General features: G+C 48.4%; 1 non-coding gene across 1 annotated transcript; it reads left to right on the top strand.

Annotated features, from left to right (window-relative positions):
* Positions 1-2696: 2696 nt before the first annotated feature.
* Positions 2697-2769, top strand: TRNAL-CAG (transfer RNA leucine (anticodon CAG)). The gene has a single exon. It is a non-coding gene; the product is annotated as a tRNA-Leu (tRNA).
* Positions 2770-24082: the final 21313 nt, after the last annotated feature.

Below are 24082 nucleotides of genomic sequence, written 5' to 3'. Positions count from 1 at the left end.
ATCACCTGTGATTTCACGCTGTACTCGCGGACAGCTATGTATGGCAATGCAAAAGCCCACATCAAGAGGAGAAAGGACCGTCTCCTTCATTTTCCTGGGCAGCCTCTTCTGCACTGCAACTGCGACGTCATGAGAACCGGTCGAAGCCAACGTTCGCCTTTGGCTTCAAGCTAGTGAAACCAGAATGTGACAGATCGGCATCAAAACTTTGGTTCTCTAGCAAATCTCTGGTCGAAAGTTGCTCTTTTCCCCAATTCTCCTTGCGACCAGGCATATATCTGCCAGAATGTTCGCGTTATCAGTGCGGGTGGTGTCCACTGCATGTGGATAAGCATGGGTGCACCTTATCTGCAGAAAAGAGCTCGCGGATTTCCGAGCCCCCTACTCCAGAATAGGCATTTCTGTGGTGTAAATAACGTGATGTCAAACGTTCATGGCCTGGCTGGCAAAATCATCCAGTTTTGCTGCTGAACCGGTTTCGCATGAGTCAAGCGTTTCCTAACCGTCTTTATTCTCCTCCTAAGAAACGCCTCGGTATGCGCCACACCCAGTCGCACCTACGCTTCCAAAAGTCGCATATTTCAATTATAAAAACGCTCGGAAGGGGCGTTATATAGATACATATATAAAATATATAATATACAAAAGTACTTAATATATAAAACATAAAAAAGAGCATAAAAAAGCACAGTTCATAATGAGACTTTATCGCAAACCATAGCAGGTGTGGGATTTTCGCTTTCAAACTCCTGACGCGCCATGACATTTCAGGTGCGTTGCTGTTTTTGTGTATAGAAAGATCACACGCGGTTCGCGTGACTGCCGCGGCCATCTTCTATTAAATTGCAATTTTAACAATAAACCACTAATAGCAACTTTGTCCAGAAAATGTGGTAGTCGCTTGTGCAGTGAAGAAATTCGCGTTCAAAGTCACTACGAACAGCAAGAGGACGATCTCAGTGCTTTTGCAAACCACACATCTCACAGTTTTACCCAAGTCTTATTTGTTCCGTGGTGAAATTATAAGCACTGAAGGAGACATGAAAAGATGTATTTCAACTGTAATTTAGTTAGTGAAGTAATTATAGCCCATAAATAAACTGAAGAATTCGGCGACGCCGATATCAACAAACGTGCTCGGTGGTCATCGAAGATTAACCTTCAAGATAATGCGCCAAAAATAACTACAACAACCCAGAATGATGCCGAAATAGTTGCGCCTGGCTGCATTCCTTCTAGTTAACACTGATCGTATCTCGCATAACAAAGTGATATTCCCGCGCGCAACAGTTTTGAACTCGAACAAACAAGTAGTACAACAGTTTCGCTGCATTCCTTCTGGCAGAGAAGCATCGGCCGGATGCTTAAACGAAAATTAAGGTCAAAAGCAGCAAAGACTATGCAAAATAGGCGCTGGCAGCGCGAACATTGATAGCGCAAAAGGCTTTTCACAGAGGCCGCGTCGTCGAATCGGCGTCCACACTCGTACACGTGACACCAGGCTTGTATTGCGTGTGGCGACGGAGGAATACGCTGAATACGGAATAGCCGGCCGAAGTACGGAAGGGGAGGTGTTGCCAAAGTGTGTCAAAAGAAGACTCACACTTACCTGTTCTGGCTAAGTGAAACCAACACTGCTTCTAACAGCAGGCTGTATACCCCACCCTATCATTGTAAATGTATCTTCGCAAAAAAGATGCGAGGGAGCTTAGGGGGCTCCAAACCGGAAAACGTACTTTTCCTTGGGGCAGCTGACGGCTTACTGGAAAAAGGCTCATTCTGTGACCACCACACCTTGAGACGGATTATTCTTTTATGCTTCCGTCTCCCTGCTTTGGCATGATATACACAGAAAGTTCTCGGCCGTACTTTTTGTTCGCGGAAGAACTAATACTTTCGTGTCGCTATAGAATTTACACACCTGGAGGGGTAATAGAAGTTCCCTCCTTTTTGTGGTACTTAAGTGCTGCCATCTATTGACAGAAAAGTTCAAATCTGAGTTGCCTCGTAGATGGTGAGCCCTCATAAGAGGGCTCTTGCACAGTTTCCACCCTCGCCGTTAGATGACGTTCCACGTCACACTCGCGGTAATACAGGAAGTGCTACGTCCGCCTCTATGGACGAGGGTGGCGCCACTCTCAAAGTTCGCTTACACGCAATAAACAAAAATACCCACGATAGCAGCAGATTAGACAGCCGTCACCTTATCTCAATTGGTAGAGAACCGGACGCGATATTCGGAGGTCGTGAGTTCGGATCCGACCGGCGGCATGGTTGTTTTTCGGCTCTTTTGTAATTAGTTTTCATAACCGACTCATTAATCGAAATATTATCCTCCTACTATTCAGCTCTACACATAGAAAAATAAAAAAGGAACATTCCCTATGCATTTTGGTTTTGGTGACTGTTGACTCCCGTCATAAATACGTCGAAACGAGCCCCTCCTGTCCCTTAGCTTGTCTGCTAATAGCTTAACGACGGTCTCTGTTCCGGCAATCTTGATGCCACAGTTACCATCAGAGGGCTCTCGCACAGTTTCCACCCTCGCCTTTAGATGACATTCCACGTCACACTCGCTTTAATACAGACCGTGCTGCGTCCGCCGCTATGGACGAGGGTGGCGCTGGTGAACACTTTTAACGTTCGCTTACTCGCAATAAACCTAAATAGCCACTACACTAGCAAATCGGACAGCCGTCGCCGTAGCTCAGTTGGTAAAGCACCGGATGCAGCATTCGGAGGTCGTGGGTTCCAATCCCACCGGCGGCATGGTTGTTTTTTCTGCTCCTTTCTAAGTAGTCTTTTAACGGACTTAATAATCGAAGTATTATTCCCCTGCTAATCAACAATAAAAATAAAAAAAATTAAAAAAGGAACATTCCCCAATGCACCATAGCTTCGGTGACTGTTGGCTTCGTTCATATATTTGTCAAAAAAGCCCCCTCCCCCATCTCTCTTACCTTGTCTGCTAATAGCTTAACAAGGGTCTCGGTTCCGGAAGTCTTGATGCCACAGGTAGCATAAGAGGACCCTCGCACCGCTTCCACCCTCGCCGTTAGAAGACGTTCCACGTCGCACTCGCATTAATACGGGACAGGATACATCCGCCACTATGGACGAGGGTGGCGCTGGTGAACACTCTCAAGGTTTGCTTACACGCAATAAACACAAATGCCCACGAGAGCAGCAGATTTGACGGTCGTCGCCGTAGCTCAGTTGGTAGAGCATCGGACGCGATAATCGGAGGTCGGGAGTTCGGGTCCCACCGGTGGTATGCTTGTTTCTTCTGCGCTTAGTAGGTAGTTTTCTTTCACCGACAGATTAATCGAAGCATCATTCTCCTACTAATCAACACTACAAAAAAAGTAACATTCCGCTATGCATTTTGCTTTCGGTGACAGTTGGCTTCCATCATATATTTGTCAAAACGAGCCCCTCATTTCCCTTACCTAGTCTGCTAATAGCTTAATGGGGTCCCGGTTCTGGCAATCTTGATGCCACAGGTAGCCTAAGGGGACTCTCGCACTGTTTCCACCCTCGCCGTTAGATGACGTTGCACGTCACACTCGCGGTAATACAGGACGTGCTACGTCCGCCGCTATGGATGAGGGTGGCGCTGGTGAACACTCTCAATATTCGCTTACACCCAGTAACCCTAAATACCAACGAGAACAGCTGACTGGACAGCCGTCGCCGTAGCTCAGTTGGTAGAGCACCGGACGCGGTATTTGGAGGTCGTGAGCTCGGATCCCACCGGTGGCATGCTTGTTGTTTATGCTGCTGCTTAATAGGGTGTTTTCTTTAAGCGACACATTAATCGAAGTATTATTCTGCTACTAATCCATACTACAAAGAAAAAATAAATAAATAAAGGAACATTCCCCTATGCACCTTTGTTTCGGTGACTTGGCTTCCTTCATATATTTGCCAAAACGAGCCCCTCATTTCATCTACCTTGTCTGCTAATAGCTTAACGAGGGTCTCGGTTTTGGCAGGCTTGAAGCCTTAGGTAGCATAAGAGTGCTATCGCACAGTGTGCAACCTCGCCGTTAGATGAAGTTCCACGTCGCACTCGCTGTAATACAGGACGTGCTCCGACCGCCACTATGAAAAAGGGTGGCGCTGGTGAACAGCCTCAAGGTCCGCTTACAAGCAATAAACAAACACCCACGAGTGCAGCAGATTGGACCGCCGTTGCCGTAGCTAAGGAGGATTCCATTTCCGGCCGGTGATGCCAACGGACGTTTGTGTCATGTGCTCTGTAGGAGTGGTTTCAGTGGCCCAGCCGGGCCGCGGTACTAAGGATGTTGCCAGCGATGACCAGGAATATCAAAGTGTTTCTTCCTCAGCTACCAACAGGTCGTGTTGTTTTAAATACCGTTTTTTTTGCGTGCAGATGTGCGGTCTCAACCGTGTCGTGTGGAGCATTTCCTTGTTGCGGTGGCTGACTTATCGCTGCTGTCCGACGTAGTCGCTTTGGGGGCATATCAATTGAGCCATGAGTGGGAAGGGACATTTAAAAGTGGCGATGGACGGACGGACAGATGTATGTATGTATGTATGTATGTATGTATGTATGTATGTATGTATGTATGTATGTATGTATGTATGTATGTATGTATGTATGTATGTATGTATGTATGTATGTATGTATGTATGTATGTATGTATGTATGTATGTATGTATGTATGTATGTATGTATGTATGTATGTATGTATGTATGTATGTATGTATGTATGTATGTATGTATGTATGTATGTATGTATGTATGTATGTATGTATGTATGTATGTATGTATGTATGTATGGACGGACGGACGGACGGATAAGGCTGAACCCTTTAAATCGGGCTTTGGTTCAAGCCACATAGCCATGACTTACGAAATTTCACTATTCTCTTAATTTTAGCCACCAATCAATGAACTTTCGCTTGGTTACTTCTATCCGCTTAAAATCTACTTTCTCTTCACTGCCCTTAAACCCTAATGACTTGGATAAATCAGCCCCGCTGCTTTCCACTGTAGGGTGAAGCCCCTTACAAAAAAGTATCAAGTGTTCAGCCGTTTCCTCCTCCTCTCTGCACGCAACGCACAACGTGTCTATCTTGTTGTAACTTACTCTATATGTCTCAGTACGCAAAACTCCCGTCCTGGTCTCAAACAACAAAGAGCTTCTCCTACAATTATCACAGATATTTTCTTTGGCAATTTCCAGCTTAAATATCCTGTATGTTCTCAGTGCTGATTTCGTCAGCATCCCTGTTTTCCACAGAGCCCTCTCTGTTTCTTTAACCTTTTTTTAACCGATAATTGTTGATTTGCACCCTACTGCTGTCCAGATATTTGCTTGTCAATTTTCTAGTTCGCTTTCTCCATTTCGTATCAACATTCCTTTTATACAGGCATCTGAAAACATACCTTGCCCATTGCTTTTCCCCCATTTTTCTCAATCGCTCCTCAAATGCTATCTTACTGCTAGCTTTTCTGCCTTCGAACGAAGCCCATCCCATATCACCCTGTACACCTGATTTGGTGTATTGCCATGTGCTCCCAAAGCTAGCCTCCCTACGCCACGTTGTTTAATTTCTAACCTTGCTTTAACATCTGGTCTGATGCACAGGACCGCATTGCCGAAAGTCAGGCTAGGAACCATCACCCTTTTCCAGATAAAAACGGCAAAAAATTAAAGAGCGATGTTGTGTGGTTATCGACCTTAGCAATCAAGACATTCATTTGAAGCTACACTGAATGCTGCATAACGTGCCAGATGAAGATATGCGCTATGCCTTTTCATCATATCGAAAGGTCGCTGAAGTTACAAGGGAACTGTAGCGAGTCCAAGGCGTCCAGAACAAAGGGTCGTGGACGCGACTCGTGACTCTTAGGCTCAAAACGAGCCTGTCGGTCGAAAATTTGCCTCATCAAGTACGCATTTCTGGAGAGCAGGCACTTGTTGTCCCGGGGAGGGCTCCGCTTTGCCTCCGGTGCCGTAACACAGGCTATGTACGGCGGGAATGCCGCGTTCCGCGTTGCGCGCTTAGCCGGCGCTACGGGCACGACGAGTCTGAGTGTGTGAGAATATACGCCAGTGTCATTGGACTGAGAGGAAAAGAGGACGTCTCCGAGCTGCTCCTGGACGAGGCCGACGCCGAAGAAGTTTCAGGTGGCAACGACAGCGTGCCAAAGGTTGCACTTGAACTGCCTCCTGAGAGCACCGATATTGAGAGAAAGCAGAAGGACGTCAAGCACTTCGAAGCAGGTTTCTGCTGCCTGGAAGCCAAAAGCGTAGGTGAGCCGGAGGAAACGACCGAGGTTGAGGAGGGCATCGTCGATATGGACGACGTTGAGGCAAGCGGAAGCGGGGCAGCGGATAAAAGATCACGCAAGGAAACGTTAGACGACGGCGAGCTCCTTTCTCTCAGCAACGATGAACCACCACCCAAAACGGGTGTGGAGGGGGGGGGGGGCGTACGCCGGGCGTCATTTCGCCCGAAACCTACCATCCCGCCGGAAAGAAGACCGGCGGCACCACCGCCCCCGTAGACGCCGTGACCTGTGCCTCGAAGGGCTCCTAGGAGCACAATGCCAAGCAATGGACGGACAAGTAGCGGTGTACACGCAAGACGCGACCAAGGTAGGAGAGAGGAAACAGTGTTGGGCATGTAGTTCTGTATGCTGCACGCAAAGAGTAATTCTGACTACTGCTACGCGTCACATGTCTCTCTCCACTGGACGAGCTGTCTGTTCCTGCTCTTAAATGATGGCAAAAATGTATAAATAACTAAGGATTGCCATTATTATTGTTCGAGGTTTTTCAGCAAGGCGGCGACAATACCAGCTTAGCCGCATCTGCCTAGACGATGAGCTTGACAATGTGGCTGTGCAAGAAACGAAAGTTGAGAACCTGGAGCAGACGGGTCGTATGGTTGCAGCGTTTACGGCGCATTATAATGTTTCGATTTCCCATGCTGTAGGCACATCTGCTGGTAGTGCAGTCCTAACAAGTAAATGCGCTGGCATTTTTGAGGAGTCTCTAACTGTCAGTGAAAGCGATCGTCAAATTGTTTTAAATTTCTTTTTTTCCGGTTCGCAATGGCGACTGATTTGTGTGTATGCTCCAAATGATATGCAAGACCGATTTATTTTCTTAGAGAACTTTGAACCCTACATCAAATGGAATAAGGCTCTTATTCTTTTGGGTGTTTTTGACTGTGTCTGTTGTGCGGAAGATCGTGCCAACAATCGCTACAATAGAGATAAAAGCGCTGAACTTTTGAGTACGCTAGTCAATGACCACAACCTTGAAGAAGTTGGCATGGTTTTGTCGAACATGGGAAGACAACAATATACACATTTTCAGGGCAGAAGTTATGCGAGACTAGACCGAGCGTATGTGTCGCTGGATCTGATACCCCTATGTAGCTGCTACTCTGTTACGCCCGTATCATTTAGTGGCCACTGTATAGCCTCTTTTACGATAGAGACAAAACGAAAGCAGTCAGAATTTAATTGGCAATTGTGGAAGCGTAATGCGAAACTGCTCAAAGATGTCACTTTTGTTAATAGAGTAAAAGAAATGATTGACGATGTGTTGACAAGAGAGCCCGTGCAGTATGCGGTAGCGTGAGAGGAACTAAAAATCCAAGTAAAAATGATGGCGATTGAAAGCGGCACTATCCGACGCTACAACGAAACGTTAAAGGAAAAAGAGATCAAACGACAACTTGAATGGCTTGTAAGAATGGATGAAGCGGAACCCGGTGCGTACACTAGAGAAGTAAGCAAAATAAAGAGAATTGGAACTGCTTGATGTGGAAAATACAAAGCAGCAGTGATGCGCGCGCGCGCAAAAAGGTTGTGGCTGGGGGAAAGCGCAAATAGACGGGCGTTGGACGATGAAAAACGATACGCTAGGAAGAAGGAAATCAAACAGTTATCTTATCAAAATGAAGTTAGTTAGAATGAAGTTAGTTAAAATGAAGTTAGTTAGAATGCAAGGGCATTCGTCGAGCACTATAGGCATCCTTTTGGCGACGCAAAACAAGTGCAAAGTAGAATACAATACAATACAGTGTTTATTCAACATCTCAGGGATGTTTGGAGCACAGACGAAAAGCCAGAAGAAGGCTTGACTAAGGCCCGTACCCCAATACATGACAAGCTGTGTGCAGCTACATGCTGCAGTGGTTAAAAATACAGATTAAAGAAAATGGGTGCGATAGGAGAATACAAACAGAAGTCAAACATTAGTTTACATGAAAATAAAGCGCATTGCAATGAAATTAATAGTTTACACGGTGAAGCGTATATATATGTTTACCCATACATACCACATGATACAAAAGACATCAGCAATAAAGAACACAGCAAAAAAATAAAAAAACTGAAAAAATAAGTGCACAAACAGTTTCAAAATTTAAGACGTGGTGACATTTCAGTCCTATACGTATTTATTCCGCAGGCTCTTTAATGAAATACAGTCAAAATCAGCATTTCTGCCCCTCGCGAAATCATTCAGCAATGTTGGTAGTCTTAAATTGAACATTTGCCTACCATATCCTGTAAGGCATTTGCTCAATTTCCATTCATCTGTGTAGCGCATTGGGTATATAGAAGGGTGTTTTTCAAGATTTTCCAGTAACTTCAAGGTGTCATTCCCTTTAGTTCTTTCTAATCTTTATTGCTTAGAAAGTCTGTAACCATACATAGATTCTACGCTGACAATATTTAGCTGCTTGTACATCTCCTACATGTGACTTAAATAGGATGCTTTGCATATTATGCGGATGGCACGTTTTTGCAGCAAATGGAGCTCATGAATATTGTCTTTAGTATTAGTTCACCAAACAAGTGCGCCGTAATTGAGAGATGATGAGAATAAGGAGTTGTAAAGGATCATAATAACTGCTCTTGGAAACATGAAACAAAGTCGACGCATGAGACCTAGAGTTTTAGAAAGTTTTTTGATCAGGTCATTTATGTGTGCATCCCAGGACAAATTTGTGAAAAAATAACACCTAGCGTCTTGAAACACTGACGACCTGTATCTCTATGCGGTCCATGACAATTGGCGGCAATACATAAACTTTATTTCTTGGATGGAACATAACAGCCTTGGTTTTTGCCATATTTAATTTTAATTCATTTCTTGCTGTCCAGGTACTAACGAGGCTAAGTTTTCGATTAGCATGGCAAGCCAAATCCGTACCAGAGCTACCTGGAAAAAGTAAGCTTGTGTCGTCAGCTTAAATTATGTACTTAGCACTAGGGTCAATGTTCACTATGTCGTTTATATATAAAATAAATAGAAAAGGACCTAGGATGCTCCTTTGCGGACCACTTAGTTTAACCGGTTTGACGACAGAAGAGTGACCATTTATAACAACGAATTGGGATCAGTATTGAAGGTAACACGAAGTTAACTTGTGGGCTGTACCGCGAATGCCATAATGCTTCCAACTTTTGTAGAAGTATACTGTGGTTAATATAATCGAAAGCTTTTGTAAAATGAAGGAAGATACCAAGGGCCATGTTTTTCTTTTCAAAATTTTCAAGGACGAGTTCTTTCTGAGCAAGGAGAGCTAGTTCAGTGGATCGATTTTTTTCTAAAACCATACTGCGCGGGAGCAAAGGTGTCGTAGCGATCAGAAAAAGAAGTTAATCGTTTAAGAATGAGTTTTTCGAGTCTCTTAGAAAAAACGGGGAGTATATAAATCGAACGGTAATTAGACAGGTTGTTCTTGTCGCATTTCTTACATACTACCTTGACTTTTGCACATTGCATGCTCCGAGGAAACACCCCCGAAGAAAGGCATATGTTAAGTATATGCGCCAAGATATGTGCAATTAGGTTAATAATATATTTTATAGGCTTTACTTGAAGACCCATTATGTCGGTGGACGTGCTGTTTTTCAAACTGGCAAATGTGGTTAATATTTCAGATTCCGAGACTTGCTCAAGAAACGCAGTTTGTTGGAAGGAATGTTTCCTGAAAGACAAGTATTCTCCACTGGACGACACTGAGGTTAGAGAAAGAAAATGGTCATTGAATGTATTAGCTAAGTCTTACCGTGAAATTTCTACGCCCTTATTATTTAGTTTTGTAAGCACCTCTGGAGATTTGCCAAAAATTTGGTTTAACCTGCGCCAGATGTCACCAGATTGCTGATTCGAGGAAGTTGGAAGATATAGCGATATCAATTTCTAGCAGCACAAAGTTCTTTGGTGACATGATTTATATAGGTCTTAAAAGTTTTGAGAGCCTCAGAGCATTTGTTGCTGACAAACTTCTGAAAGAGCCGGTCACGCTTTTTTATCAGGTTATGGAGTTGAGACGTTACCCATGGCTTACGGATTTTCTTTGACATAGCACATGTTTTCAGGGGAAGGCAAGTTTTATACAATGATAAAATTTTTTTTACAAACGCATCATAGGCTATATCAGCGTTAGTTCATAGAGCACATCATTCCAGCTCACTTTCGCAATGCAGTCATAGAATCTCGGTAAAGTGCGCGGATTGATTTGCGAGCGAGACAAAGGCGGTTCAGATCTCGCAATAGCTCGGAACCCATTATACACTCAAATGAGAATCGGAAAGTGATCGCTTCAACAGTAATTGATACACCAGATTTGGCACGACTGCTTTCAAAGTTCGTTATAAAAAAATTAAGGAGTGTTTGTGAACCTTCACTCCGTCTTGTAGGTGACGTTATCACATTTTGACTAGAGTGAGTGGTCAAAACAGATTCTAACATCATCTTTGTACGATTTTCGTAAAGAAAATAAATATTGAAATCGCCACCTAATATTATATGGCATTTTTGAGCATTGACAAATTTTAAGAGTGAATCTATGAAGGTGAAAAACGAAGATACATCATCGGATGGCGGGCGATAACATGTACATAATATATATTTCCGTGATTTTAGTGCAAGCACCTCGAAGTTAGGAGTAGAGCAGGAAAACTCAGGGAGCAATTCGCACTCGATACCATTGGAAATTAGCATGGATACACCGCCGCCGCGTTTACCTTCAGGGTTAATAAAATAATGCTGGTAGCCAGGTACATTGACCACATCCTCTTCGCAATCAAACCATGTTTCTGAAAACATCACTACATTAAATTTGATATTGGTCATGTTAAAGAAAACCTCGAGGTCGCCGTTCTTATTCCGGCCTAATCTCAGGTTAAAATGTATGCAGTTCAATCACTGGCGAGAATCTTTTAATGAACAGCCGTCCACTTCTGCTGCGTCAGTTAAGTCGCTCATTAAAAAAGCCATCGTAGAAGGGTTAGAACTTATGTCCTTAGCCGGCGTTATCAAACGGACAACTACTAAAATGTGCTCAAAGACGGCTCAGCTCTACTGCGCACCACCCGTACTCAAGGCGGCGTATCTGCCTGGCATTAAGAACCATGGTCATGATCAGATGTGCGAGGGCACATGTGTTATGTTATGTCGTTTCATTTGGAAAGTTTTGTGAGAGCGATATCGGCATAAATGCAGTTCTAGCGCACTGAGTATGAAGAAAAATATTTCGAGCGTCTGCAGGCAAAAGTGGCTGACATGTACTGTCATGGGCGATGAAGGAGTTTGTTTTGGGTAGGCGTTAGTGCTGTATTTCGTTTGTCGCAATCTATTCTGGATTATTAAGGAAGCTTCCGCTATGCAGTGAGGTTTCTTTTAGAAATGGGGAGAATGCCACGCGTCCGACGTCGTTATAGAAGAATTTAAGAGATCTGACGACTACCATCCAAGGAGCGTAGTTTTGCATTATCACCTCCATTGTTTATTTATTAATTTCTAGGTGGCAAAAAGAGACCTCTCATTGGATTATATCTAAATCATGTTCCTGCTTGACGATCAGTACTTCAGAGTCGTCAAATTTTTTTCCGTAGATTTTGCCATTGCGACACCAAACATACTTCCAGCCAAAAGAACGTTTTCTGGCCGCAGCCAGTCCTAGAAGACGCTTGAGTGTAGGGCACTGATGATCATTCACGAACACAGGTGATTGCGAACTATTTCCAAGGTTAGAATTCTTCAGGCGCAGCTTCCTAGCCTTTTCGAGCAAGGCATTCCTCTTTTGGCGCTGACAGAACTGAACAACAATGCCACTGGGTTTATTCTTTGACGGCACGCGTTGGCGATTGTCAATGTCATCAGGGGCAGTGGCCACACCGCCGAGCTCGCGAAGATCACTGACAATGCTAGTGACGGTCCTCGTCGGGTTTTTCATCTAGGCCCTTGATTTCAATGTTTTTGTTTCTCGAGTACTGTTCTGCGTGTGTTAGACGGAACTCAGTGTAAGCAAGGAGCTTCTTAATCGCATCAAGCTCAGCACGCAGTTCATCCTTTTCTTGTCTTAGTGCAGCATTTTCTACCTTAACGACACTACAATCCTTCTTCAGCTCTTCAAAAACTTCACGTGAGTCACGCTTTTCTCGTTTTCACGTCTTTCCGCTCGCAGTTCTCGCATATCGGCACGTAAATCCCGCTCAACCGCTTCACGTGCGGTCTTTATCCCCCGTCTCAGTTCATCCCTCAGATCGTTGATTTGTTTGGTAATTTTGAAGACAGCACACAGAAAAGGAAAAAAAAGGAACTTCACTAATACAGTGCCGATTCAATACAACATCAATTAGGAACACGCAAGGGCAGCAGCAACAGCGAATGAAAGAGAGGCTCAATCAGTGTGATAAGAAACAGACTACAAACCAACCTTTAAAAACAGATGAAATGGAAGCTCACAAACGCAGCCAGCCGCGCTGCCACTGCTGCCAAGGAACGGTGCGTGTGCCGGACAGTTCTTTTTACGCACTTCAACGTTCCTGGCGCCTCCAAAGTCCCACTGCGCCGGAGCGAAGCTATTTTCCGCACGCCCAGTCGGTACTGACGTCAACGCTGATGACTTCCTTCTTGCTTGTTCTGGCACAGGCCTGCGCAGGAATGAATATCGGGAGTCTGTAAAAACAGATGAGATGGAACCTCAGAAACGTAGCCAGCTGCGCTTCCACTGCTGTCAAAGAGCGGTTCGTGTTCCGGACAGTTCCTTTTACGCACTTCAACGTTCCTGGCGCCTCCAAAGTCCCACTGCGCCAGAGCGAAGCTAGTTTCCGCACGTACAGTCGGTACTGACGTCAACGCTGATGATTTCCTTCTTGCTTGCTCTGGCACAGGCTTGCGCAGGAATAAATATCGGGATTCTGTAAAAACAGATGAGATGGAAGCTCAGACACGTAGCCAGCTGCGCTGCGACTGCTGCCAAGGAACGGTTCGTGTTCCGGACAGTTCCGTTTACACACTTCAACGTTCCTGGCGCCTCCAAAGTCCCACTGCGCCGGAGCGAAGCTAGTTTCCGCACTCCCAGTCGGTACTGACGTCAACGCTTCTTGCTTGTTCTGACACAGGCCTGCGCAGGAATGAATATCGGGAGTCTGTAAAAACAGATGAGATGGAAGCTCAGAAACGTAGCCAGCTGCGCTTCCACTGCTGCCAAAGAACGGTTCGTGTTCTGGACAGTTACTTTTACGCACTTCAACGTTCCTGGCGCCTCCAAAGTCCGACTGCGCCGGAGCGAAGCTATTTTCCGCGCGCCCAGTCGGTACTGACGTCAACGGTGATGATTTCCTTCTTTCTTGTTCTGGCACAGGCTTTCGCAGGAATAAATATCGGGATTATGTAAAAACAGATGAGATGGAAGCTCGGAAACGTAGCCAGCTGCGCTGCTACTGCTGCCAAGGAACGGTTCGTGTTCCGGACAGTTCCTTTTACGCACTTCAACGTTCCTGGCGCCTCCAAAGTCCCACTGCGCCGGAGCGAAGCTAGTTTCCGCCCGCCCAGTCGGTACTGACGTCAACGCTGATTTCCTTCTTGCTTGCACTGGCACAGGCTTGCGCAGGAATAAATATCGGGATTCTGTAAAATCAAATGAGATGGAAGCTCAGAAACGTAGCCAGCTGCGCTGCTACTGCTGCCAAGGAACGGTTCGTGTTGCGGACAGTTCCTTTAACGCACTTCAACATTCCTGGCGCCTCCAAAGTCCCACTGCGCCGGAGCGAAGCTAGTTTCCGCAAGCCCAGTCGGTACTGACGTCAACGCTGATGATTTCCTTCTTGCTTGTTCTGGCACAGGCCTGCGCAGGAATGAATATCGGTAGTCTGTAAAAGCATGTGAGATTGAAGCTCAGAAACGTAGCCAGCTGCGCTGCCACTGCTGCCATGGAACGGTTCGTGTTCCGAACAGTTCCTTTTACGCACTTCAAGGTTCCTGGCGCCTCCAAAGTCCCACTGCGCCGGAGCGAAACTAGTTTCCGCACGCCCAGTCGGTACTGACGTCAACGCTGATGATTTCCTTCTTGCTTGCTCTGGCACAGGCTTTCGCAGGAATAAATATCGGGATTATGTAAAAACAGATGAGATGGAAGCTCAGAAACGTATCCAGCTGTGCTGCCACTGCTGCCAAGGAACGGTTCGTGTTGCGGACAGTTCCTTTAACGCACTTCAACATTCCTGGCGCCTCAAAAGTCCCACTGCGCCGGAACGAAGCTAGTTTCCGCAATCCCAGTCGGTACTGACGTCAACGCTGATGATTTTCTTTTTGCTTGTTCTGGTACAGGCCTGCGCAGGAATGAATATCGGTTGTCTGTAAAAACATATGAGATTGAAGCTCAGAAACGTAGCCAGCTGCGCTGCCACTGCTGCCAAGGAACGGTTCGTGTTCCAGACAGTTCCTTTAACGCACGTCAACGTTCCTGGCACCTCCAAAGTCCCACTGCGCCGGAGCGAAGCTAGTTTCCGCAAGCCCAGTCGGAACTGACGTCAACGCAGATGATTTCCTTCTTGCTTGTTCTGGCACTGGCCTGCGCAGGATTGAATTACGGGAGTCTGTAAAAACAGATGAGATGGAAGCTCAGAAACGTAGCCAGCTGCGCTGCCACTGCTGCCAAGGAACGGTTCGTGTTCCGGACAGTTCCTTTTACGCACTTCAACATTCCCGGCGACTCCAAAGTCCCACTGCGCCGGAGCGAAGCTATTTTCCGCACGCCCAGTCGGTACTGACGTCAACGCTGATGGTTTCCTTCTTGCTTGCTCTGGCACAGGCTTGCGCAGGAATGAATATCGGGATTCTGTAAAAACAGATGAGATGGAAGCTCAGAAACGTAGCCAGCTGCGCTGCCACTGCTGCCAAGGAACGGTTCGTGTTCCAGACAGTTCCTTTAACGCACGCCAACATTCCTGGCGCCTCCAAAGTCCCACTGCGCCAGAGCGAAGCTAGTTTCCTCACGCCCAGTCGGTACTGACGTCAACGCTGATGATTTCCTTCTTGCTTGCTCTGGCACAGGCTTTCGCAGGAATAAATATTGGGATTATGTAAAAATAGATGAGATGGAAGCTCAGAAACGTAGCCAGCTGCGCTGCCACTGTTGCGAAGGAACGGTTCGTGTTCCGGACAGCTTTTTTTACGCACTTCAACGTTCCTGGCGCCTCCAAAGTCCCACTGCGCCGGAGCGAAGCTAGTTTCCGCACGCCCAGTCGGTACTGACGTCCACGTTGATGATTTTCATCTTGCTTGCTCTGGCACAGGCTTCCGCAGGAATAAATATCGGGATTATGTAAAAACAGATGAGATGGAAGCTGAGAAACGTAGCCAGCTGCGCTGCCACTGCTGCCAAGGAACGGTTCGTGTTCCGGACAGTTCCTTTTACGCACTTCAACGTTCCTGGCGCCTCCAAAGTCCCACTGCGCCGGAGCGAAGCTATTTTCCGCACGCCCAGTCGGTACTGACGTCAACGCTGATGATTTCCTTCTTGCTTGCACTGGCACAGGCCTGCGCATTATTAAATATGGGGATTCTGTAAAAACAAATGAGATGGAAGCTCAGAAACGTAGCCAGCTGCGCTGCCACTGCTGCCAAGGAACGGTTCGTGTTCCAGACAGTTCCTTTTACGCACTTCAACATTGCCGGCGACTCCAAAGTCCCACTGCGCCTGAGCAAAGCTATTTTCCGCACGCCCAGTCGGTACTGACGTCAACGCTGATGATTTCCTTCTTGCTTGCTCTGGCACAGGCTTGCGCAGGAATAAATATCGGGATTCTGTAAAAACAGATGAGATGGAAGCTCAGAAACGTAGACAGCTGCGCTGCCAGTGCTGCCAAGGAACGGTTCGTGTTCCGGACAGTTCCTTTTACGCACTTCAACGTTCCTGGCGCCTCCAAAGTCCCACTGCACCGGAGCGAAGATAGTTTCCGCACGCCCAGTCGGTACTGACGTCAACGCTGATGATTTCCTTCTTGCTTGTTCTGGTACAGGCCTGCGCAGGAATGAATATCGGTAGTCTGTAAAAACATATGAGATTGAAGCTCAGAAACGTAGCCAGCTGCGCTGCCACTGCTGCCAAGGAACGGTTCGTGTTCCAGACAGTTCCTTTAACGCACGTCAACGTTCCTGGCACCTCCAAAGTCCCACTGCGCCGGAGCGAAGCTAGTTTCCGCAAGCCCAGTCGGAACTGACGTCAACGCAGATGATTTCCTTCTTGCTTGTTCTGGCACTGGCCTGCGCAGGATTGAATTACGGGAGTCTGTAAAAACAGATGAGATGGAAGCTCAGAAACGTAGCCAGCTGCGCTGCCACTGCTGCCAAGGAACGGTTCGTGTTCCGGACAGTTCCTTTTACGCACTTCAACATTCCCGGCGACTCCAAAGTTCCACTGCGCCGGAGCGAAGCTATTTTCCGCACGCCCAGTCGGTACTGACGTCAACGCTGATGATTTCCTTCTTGCTTGCTCTGGCACAGGCTTGCGCAGGAATGAATATCGGGATTCTGTAAAAACAGATGAGATGGAAGCTCAGAAACGTAGCCAGCTGCGCTGCCACTGCTGCCAAGGAACGGTTCGTGTTCCGGACAGTTCCTTTCACGCACTTCAACGTTCCTGGCGCCTCCAAAGTCCCACTACGCCGGAGCGAAGCTATTTTCCGCACGCCACTCGGTACTGACGTCAACGCTGATGATTTCCTTCTTGCTTGTTCTGGCACAGGCTTGCGCAGGAATAAATGTCGGGATTCTGTAAAAACAGATGAGATGGAAGCTCAAAAACGTAGCCAGCTGCGCTGCCAGTGCTGCTAAGGAACGGTTCGTGTTCCGGACAGTTCCTTTTACGCACTTCAACGTTCCTGGCGCCTCCAAAGTCCGACTGCGCCGGAGCGAAGCTATTTTCCGCGCGCCCAGTCGGTACTGACGTCAACGCTGATGATTTCATTCTTGCTTGTTCTGGCACAGGCCTGCGCAGGAATGAATATCGGGAGTCTGTAAAAACAGATGAGATGGAAGCTCAGAAACGTAGCCAGCTGAGCTGCCACTGCTGCCAAGGAACGGTTGGTGTTCCAGACAGTTCCTTTAACGCACGCCAACATTCCTGGCGCCTCCAAAGTCCCACTGCGCCAGAGCGAAGCTAGTTTCCTCACGCCCAGTCGGTACTGACGTCAACGCTGATGATTTCCTTCTTGCTTGCTCTGGCACAGGCTTTCGAAGGAATAAATATTGGGATTATGTAAAAATAGATGAGATGGAAGCTCAGAAACGTAGCCAGCTGCGCTGCCACTGCTGCGAAGGAACGGTTCGTGTTCCGGACAGCTCCTTTTACGCACTTCAACGTTCCTGGCGCCTCCAAAGTCCCACTGCGCCGGAGCGAAGCTAGTTTCCGCCCGCCCAGTCAGTACTGACGTCAACGCTGATGATTTCCTTCTTGCTTGCACTGGCACAGGCTTGCGCAGGAATAAATATCGGGATTCTGTAAAAACAAATGAGATGGAAGCTCAGAAACGTAGCCAGCTGCGCTGCCACAGCTGCCAAGGAACGGTTCGTGTTCCAGACAGTTCCTTTTACGCAATTCAACATTGCCGGCGACTCCAAAGTCCCACTGCGCCGGAGCGAAGCTATTTTCCGCACGCCCAGTCGGTACTGACGTCAACGCTGATGATTTCCTTCTTGCTTGCTCTGGCACAGGCTTGCGCAGGAATGAATATCGTGATTCTGTAAAAACAGAAGAGATGGAAGCTCAGAAACGTATCCAGCTGCGCTGCCACTGCTGCCAAGGAACGGTTCGTGTTGCGGACAGTTCCTTTAACGCACTTCAACGTTCCTGGCGCCTCCAAAGTCCCACTGCGCCGGAGCAAAGCTAGGTTCGGCAAGCCCAGTCGGTACTGACGTCAACGCTGATGATTTCCTTCTTGCTTGTTCTGGCACAGGACTGCGCAGGAATGAATATCGGTAGTCTGTAAAAACATATGAGATTGAAGCTCAGAAACGTAGCCAGCTGCGCTGCCACTGCTGCCAAGGAACGGTTCGTGTTGCGGACAGTTCCTTTAACGCACTTCAACGTTCCTGGCGCCTCAAAGTCCCACTGCGCCGGAGCGAAGCTAGGTTCCGCACGCCCAGTCGGTACTGACGTCAACGCTGATGATTTCCTCCTTGCTTGTTCTGGCACTGGCCTGCGCAGGAATGAATATCGGGAGTCTGTAAAAACAGATGAGATAGAAGCTCAGAAACGTAGCCAGCTGCGCTGCCACTGGTGCCAAGGAACGGCTCGTGTTGCGGACAGTTCCTTTAACGCACCTCAACGTTCCTCGCGCTTCCAATGTCCGACTGCGCCGGAGCGAAGCTATTTGCCGCGCGCCCAGTTGGTACTGACGTCAACGCTGATGATTTCCTTCTTGCTTGTTTTGGCTTAGGCCTGCGCAGGAATGAATATCGGGAGTCTGTAAAAACAGATGAGATGGAAGCTCAGAAACGTAGCCAGCTGCGCTGCCACTGCTGCCAGGGAACGGTTCGTGTTCCAGACAGTTCCTTTAACGCACGTCAACGTTCCTGGCACCTCCAAAGTCCCACTGCGCCGGAGCGAAGCTAGTGTCCTCACGCCCAGTCGGTACTGACGTCAACGCTGATGATTTCCTTCTTGCTTGCTCTGGCACAGGCTTTCGCAGGAATAAATATCGGGATTATGTAAAAACAGATGAGATGGAAGCTCAGAAACGTAGCCAGCTGCGCTGCCACTGCTGCGAGGGAACGGTTCGTGTTTCGGACAGTTACGTTTACGCACTTCAACGTTCCTGGCACCTCCAAAGTCCCACTGCGCCGGAGCCAAGCTAGTTTCCGCACGCCCATTCGGTACTGACGTCAATGCTGATGATTTCCTTCTTGCTGGCACTGGCACAGGCCTGCGCATTAATAAATATCGGGATTCTGTAAAAACAAATGAGATGGAAGCTCAGAAACGTAGCCAGCTGCGCTGCCACTGCTGCCAAGGAACGGTTCGTGTTCCAGACAGTTCCTTTTACGCACTTCAACATTGCCGGCGACTCCAAAGTCCCACTGCGCCTGAGCGAAGCTAGTTTCCGCACGCCCAGTCGGTACTGACGTCAACGCTGATGATTTCCTTCTTGCTTGCACTGGCACAGGCTTGCGCAGGAATAAATATCGGGATTATGTAAAAACAGATGAGATGGAAGCTCAGAAACGTAGCCAGCTGCGCTGCCACTGCTGCCAAGGAACGGTTCGTGTTCCGGACAGTTCCTTTTACGCACATCAACGTTCCTGGCGCCTCCAAAGTCCCACTGCGCCGGCGCGAAGCTAGTTTCCGCCCGCCCAGTCGGTACTGACGTCAACGCTGATGATTTCCTTCTTGCTTGCACTGGCACAGGCCTGCGCATTAATAAATATCGGGATTCTGTAAAAACAAATGAGATGGAAGCTCAGAAACGTAGACAGCTGCGCTGCCACTGCTGCCAAGGAACGGTTCGTGTTCCAGACAGTTCCTTTTACGCACTTCAAGATTGCCGGCGACTCCAAAGTCCCACTGCGCCTGAGCAAAGCTATTTTCCGCACGCCCAGTCGGTACTGACGTCAACGCTGATGATTTCCTTCTTGCTTGCTCTGGCACAGGCTTGCGCAGGAATAAATATCGGGATTCTGTAAAAACAGATGAGATGGAAGCTCAGAAACGTAGACAGCTGCGCTGCCAGTGCTGCCAAGGAACGGTTCGTGTTCCGGACAGTTCCTTTTACGCACTCAACGTTCCTGGCGCCTCCAAAGTCCCACTGCACCGGAGCGAAGATAGTTTCCGCACGCCCAGTCGGTACTGACGTCAACGCTGATGATTTCCTTCTTGCTTGCCCTGGCACAGGCTTGCGCAGGAATAAATATCGGGATTCTGTAAAAACAAATGAGATGTAAGCTCAGATACGTAGCCAGCTGCGCTGCCACTGCTGCCAAGGAACGGTTCGTGTTCCGGACAGTTCCTTTTACGCACATCAACGTTCCTGGCACCTGCAAAGTCCCACTGCGCCGGAGCGGAGCTATTTTCCGCACGCCCAGTCGGTACTGACGTTAACGCTGATGATTTCCTTCTTGCTTGTTCTGGCACAGGCTTGCGCAGGAATAAATATCAGGAGTCTGTAAAAACAGATGAGATGGAAGCTCAGAAACGTAGCCAGCTGCGCTGCCACTGCTGCCAAGGAACGATTCGTGTTCCAGACAGTTCCTTTAACGCACATCAACGTTCCTGGCACCTCCAAAGTCCCACTGCGCCGGAGCGGAGCTATTTTCCGCACGCCCAGTCGGTACTGACGCTAACGCTGATGATTTCCTTCTTGCTTGTTCTGGCACAGGCTTGCGCAGGAATAAATATCAGGATTCTGTAAAAACAGATGAGATGGAAGCTCAGAAACGTAGCCAGCTGCGCTGCCAGTGCTGCCAAGGAACGGTTCGTGTTCCGGACTGTTCCTTTAACGCACTTCAACGTTCCTGGCGCCTCCAATGTCCGACTGCGCCGGAGCGAATCTATTTGCCGCGCGCCCAGTCGGTACTGACGTCAACACTGATGATTTCCTTCTTGCTTGTTTTGGCAGAGGCCCGCGCAGGAATGAATATCGGGAGTCTGTAAAAACTGATGAGATGGAAGCTCAGAAACGTAGCCAGCTGCGCTTCCACTGCTGCCAAAAAGCGGTTCGTGTTCCGGACAGTTACTTTTACGCACTTCAACGTTCCTGGCGCCTCCAAAGTCCCACTGCGCCAGAGCGAAGCTAGTTTCCGCACGTACAGTCGGTACTGACGTCAACGCTGATGATTTCCTTCTTGCTTGCTCTGGCACAGGCTTGCGCAGGAATAAATATCGGGATTCTGTAAAAACAGATGAGATGGAAGCTCAGACACGTAGCCAGCTGCGCTGCGACTGCTGCCAAGGGACGGTTCGTGTTCCGGATAGTTCCGTTTACGCACTTCAACGTTCCTGGCGCCTCCAAAGTCCCACTGCGCCGGAGCGAAGCTAGTTTCCGCACGCCCAGTCGGTACTGACGTCAACGCTTCTTGCTTGTTCTGACACAGGCCTGCGCAGGAATGAATATCGGGAGTCTGTAAAAACAGATGAGATGGAAGCTCAGAAACGTAGCCAGCTGCGCTTCCACTGCTGCCAAAGAACGGTTCGTGTTCTGGACAGTTACTTTTACGCACTTCAACGTTCCTGGCGCCTCCAAAGTCCGACTGCGCCGGAGCGAAGCTATTTTCCGCGCGCCCAGTCGGTACTGACGTCAACGGTGATGATTTCCTTCTTTCTTGTTCTGGCACAGGCCTGCGCAGGAATGAATATCGGGATTATGTAAAAACAGATGAGATGGAAGCTGAGAAACGTAGCCAGCTGCGCTGCCACTGCTGCCAAGGAACGGTTCGTGTTCCGGACAGTTCCTTTTACGCACTTCAACGTTCCTGGCGCCTCCAAAGTCCCACTGCGCCGGAGCGAAGCTAGTTTCCGCCCGCCCAGTCAGTACTGACGTCAACGCTGATGATTTCCTTCTTGCTTGCACTGGCACAGGCTTGCGCAGGAATAAATATCGGGATTCTGTAAAAACAAATGAGGTGGAAGCTCAGAAACGTAGCCAGCTGCGCTGCCACAGCTGCCAAGAAACGGTTCGTGTTCCAGACAGTTCCTTTTACGCACTTCAACACTGCTGGCGACTCCAAAGTCCCACTGCGCCGGAGCGAAGCTATTTTCCGCACGCCCAGTCGGTACTGACGTCAACGCTGATGATTTCCTTCTTGCTTGTTCTGGCACAGGACTGCGCAGGAATGAATATCGGTAGTCTGTAAAAACATATGAGATTGAAGCTCAGAAACGTAGCCAGCTGCGCTGCCACTGCTGCCAAGGAACGGTTCGTGTTCCGGACAGTTCCTTTTACGCACTTCAACGTTCCTGGCGCCTCCAAAGTCCCACTGCGCCGGAGCGAAGCTAGTTTCCGCCCGCCCAGTCAGTACTGACGTCAACGCTGATGATTTCCTTCTTGCTTGCACTGGCACAGGCTTGCGCAGGAATAAATATCGGGATTCTGTAAAAACAAATGAGGTGGAAGCTCAGAAACGTAGCCAGCTGCGCTGCCACAGCTGCCAAGAAACGGTTCGTGTTCCAGACAGTTCCTTTTACGCACTTCAACGTTCCTGGCACCTCCGAAGTCCCACTGCGCCGGAGCCAAACTAGTTTCCGCACGCCCAGTCGGTACTGACGTCAATGCTGATGATTTCCTTCTTGCTTGCACTGGCACAGGCTTGCGCAGGAATAAATATCGGGATTCTGTAAAAACAAATGAGATGGAAGCTCAGAAACGTAGCCAGCTGCGCTGCCACTGCTGCCAAGGAACGGTTCGTGTTCCAGACAGTTCCTTTTACGCACTTCAACATTGCCGGCGACTCCAAAGTCCCACTGCGCCTGAGCAAAGCTATTTTCCGCACGCCCAGTCGGTACTGACGTCAACGCTGATGATTTCCTTCTTGCTTGCTCTGGCACAGGCTTGCGCAGGAATAAATATCGGGATTCTGTAAAAACAGATGAGATGGAAGCTCAGAAACGTAGACAGCTGCGCTGCCAGTGCTGCCAAGGAACGGTTCGTGTTCCGGACTGTTCCTTTAACGCACTTCAACGTTCCTGGCGCCTCCAAAGTCCGACTGCGCCGGAGCGAAGCTATTTGCCGCGCGCCCAGTCGGTACTGACGTCAACGCTGATGATTCCCTTCTTGCTTGTTTTGGCACAGGCCTCCGCAGGAATGAATATCGGGAGTCTGTAAAAACCCCGGGTTCGAACCCGACCGCGGCGGCGGCGTTTTTATGGAGGAAAAACGCTAAGGCGCCCGTGTGCTGTGCGATGTCAGTGCACGTTAAAGATCCCCAGGTGGTCGAAATTATTCCGGAGCCCTCCACTACGGCACCTCCTCCTTCCTTTCATCTTTCACTCCCTCCTTTATCGCTTACCTTACGGCGCGGTTCAGGTGTCCAACGATGTATGAGACAGATACTGCGCCATTTCCTTTCCCCAAAAACCACTTATTATTATTATTAGTCTGTAAAAACAGATGAGATGGAAGCTCAGAAACGTAGCCAGCTGCGCTGCCAGTGCTGCCAAGGAACGGTTCGTGTTCCGGACTGTTCCTTTAACGCACTTCAACGTTCCTGGCGCCTCCAATGTCCGACTGCGCCGGAGCGAATCTATTTGCCGCGCGCCCAGTCGGTACTGACGTCAACACTGATGATTTCCTTCTTGCTTGTTTTGGCAGAGGCCCGCGCAGGAATGAATATCGGGAGTCTGTAAAAACTGATGAGATGGAAGCTCAGAAACGTAGCCAGCTGCGCTTCCACTGCTGCCAAAAAGCGGTTCGTGTTCCGGACAGTTCCTTTTACGCACTTCAACGTTCCTGGCGCCTCCAAAGTCCCACTGCGCCAGAGCGAAGCTAGTTTCCGCACGTACAGTCGGTACTGACGTCAACGCTGATGATTTCCTTCTTGCTTGCTCTGGCACAGGCTTGCGCAGGAATAAATATCGGGATTCTGTAAAAACAGATGAGATGGAAGCTCAGACACGTAGCCAGCTGCGCTGCGACTGCTGCCAAGGGACGGTTCGTGTTCCGGATAGTTCCGTTTACGCACTTCAACGTTCCTGGCGCCTCCAAAGTCCCACTGCGCCGGAGCGAAGCTAGTTTCCGCACGCCCAGTCGGTACTGACGTCAACGCTTCTTGCTTGTTCTGACACAGGCCTGCGCAGGAAT

This window comes from Amblyomma americanum, chromosome 1, assembly GCF_052857255.1.
Source record: "Amblyomma americanum isolate KBUSLIRL-KWMA chromosome 1, ASM5285725v1, whole genome shotgun sequence".
Lineage (NCBI taxonomy): Eukaryota > Metazoa > Arthropoda > Arachnida > Ixodida > Ixodidae > Amblyomma > Amblyomma americanum.
This window is presented reverse-complemented; position numbering and strand designations above follow the sequence as displayed.